Source organism: Trachurus japonicus, chromosome 1 (genome assembly GCF_045865225.1).
Source record: "Trachurus japonicus isolate A0001 chromosome 1, Traja_1.0".
In the NCBI taxonomy this organism is placed as follows: domain Eukaryota; kingdom Metazoa; phylum Chordata; class Actinopteri; order Carangiformes; family Carangidae; genus Trachurus; species Trachurus japonicus.
The window spans coordinates 10633388-10635991 of NC_140907.1; positions in this window are offsets into that span (position 1 = coordinate 10633388).

The window sequence follows — 2604 nt, forward strand, 5'->3', positions numbered from 1 at the left end:
AGCCAAGGGATGCGCATTAATGTGGTGACGTAGGGACGAGGGCGGGGACTGCTAACTCCATCGGCTGACAGGAAGTTAGCCAAAACGACCGGATCGCTTACTTCTGCTTTAAGGTAATGTGATGTTATGAGTATAGTAACATGAGAACTACATTACCCAGCATGCCACAGTAGTTAGGAGCATGCGTGGAAGCCCCGCCTGTACGTCAGTGGTGTACGTAGCCATGCAGGTAGCACGAGAATGTTTACTGTGTATAAGCCATGAAGTAAATATAAAAGACCAGCTATCACGCCTCGTCTGCTCATTATAAGATAAAGCAAGACAACACATGGTGTCAGAAGTGGCCGTGAGCAGCTTCGGACGGAAGATTCGCCACGGTGGAGCCACGGAAGAGAGAGAGAAAAAGTCTCCGGTTGCGTGATTGCTACGGGCTAATGAAGCTATGCTAACGGAGTTTGCTACGATGTGTGATGGCTACGAGCGGCAGTGGAAGTAAAAGCGAGGACGAGGGACGGATCGAACAAGTAGAAGAGGATCTCGTACCTGTATTGGAGGACAACCAGCACCAGGAGAGGGCTGTAGTCCCGATGTTATGCCGAGAACTGCATGCCCGCCTAGAACTGCATGCACGTCGCGGGAGCGCGCACAGCTGAAGGGAAACTACCGTAATGATTTCAGAAGGCGTGGAACACGCGTGTTTTAAGCGTGGGATTTCAGATAGTTCGGCTAAAACAATATTTTTAAATGTGGAAAATGAATGTGGGGTGTCATCCACACTGTCAAGGTCGATCAAATAAAGTAAGCTGGTGCTGGAAAGACCCTTTGATTCCTATCATTCTTTGATTTGAAGTCTCGTATGCATTATTCCGCGGAACTGATTGCTGCTGCTGAATAATGCTATTTATGCCACACTAACATTAAATGTATGAAATGCACACTGTTAAGCAAAAACAGCCTAATGAGCTGGTAAAAACCATGTGATTCAAAGATATCCAGCCATAAAGTTACAGGGTGGATGCATTATTCGGCAGAGCTGTTGTACAGTGAGCTGCCGAGAAGTGCATGCCCCTGTTTTTCCAGGCTAGAAGAGTAGCACATGTATGCAATTCACACTGTTAAGCCAAAACAGCCCAACATATGAGCTGGTAAAAACCATGTGATTCAAAGATATCCAGCCATAAAGTTACAGGGTGGATGCATTATTCGGCAGAGCTGTACAGTGAGCTGCCGAGAAGTGCATGCACCTGTTTTTCCAGGCTAGAAGAGTAGCACATGTATGCAATTCACACTGTTAAGCCAAAACAGCCCAACATATGAGCTGGTAAAAACCATGTGATTCAAAGATATCCAGCCATAAAGTTACAGGGTGGATGCATTATTCGGCAGAGCTGTTGTACAGTGAGCTGCCGAGAAGTGCATGCCCCTGTTTTTCCAGGCTAGAAGAGTAGCACATGTATGAAATTCACACTGTTAAGCCAAAACAGCTTAAATATGAGCTGGTAAAAACCATGTGATTCAAAGATATCCAGCCATAAAGTTACAGGGTGGATGCATTATTCGGCAGAGCTGTACAGTGAGCTGCTGAGAAGTGCATGCACCTGTTTTTCCAGGCTAGAAGAGTAGCACATGTATGAAATTCACACTGTTAAGCCAAAACAGCCCAACATATGAGCTGGTAAAAACCATGTGATTCAAAGATATCCAGCCATAAAGTTACAGGGTGGATGCATTATTCGGCAGAGCTGTAGTGAGCTGCCGAGAAGTGCATGCCCCTGTTTTTCCAGGCTAGAAGAGTAGCACATGTATGAAATTCACACTGTTAAACCAAAACAGCCCAACGTATGAGCTGGTCAAACCATGTGATTCAAAGATATCCAGCCATAAAGTTACAGGGTGGATGCATTATTCGGCAGAGCTGTACAGTGAGCTGCCGAAAAGTGCATGCACCTGTTTTTCCAGGCTAGAAGAGTAGCACATGTATGAAATTCACACTGTTAAACCAAAACAGCCCAACATATGAGCTGGTCAAACCATGTGATTCAAAGATATCCAGCCATAAAGTTACAGGGTGGATGCATTATTCGGCAGAGCTGTTCAGTGAGCTGCCAAGAAGTGCATCTCCTTTCTCAGGTGGGGCTCAGCCTTAAATTCACAGTAACATAAACATAGACCATACATTCCTTTCTATGGGAAGCCCATATTACACACAGTGTTCTGTGCTGTACAGTGTACAGCCCTGGGGCCTCATTTATCATTGTGGATACACCTTTTTTTACACCCTTTTCCCCCCGTTTTGTGCGTACGCACTTTTCTCCGCCAAATTTGGGATCTATCAAGCCAAAACCTGACGGGGAAAAGTGCAGACATTTACACCCATTTTGACCCTGGCGTACCGTGATTTACGCCTTTTTTGAGGAACAGGAGGAATTGGCGACACCGTTGCTGAGTCAGAGAACTGCAGTGTGAGAGGGACAGAGGAGCGGAGTACATTTAGAAGAGACAGTAGGATTTCTTTGAAGGAATTGTGGTAATGGTGGACCGTTGATGCTGGCAATCCAACCCGCTCTATAATAACACTAGGCTTTATGTTAATTGATAAACAGA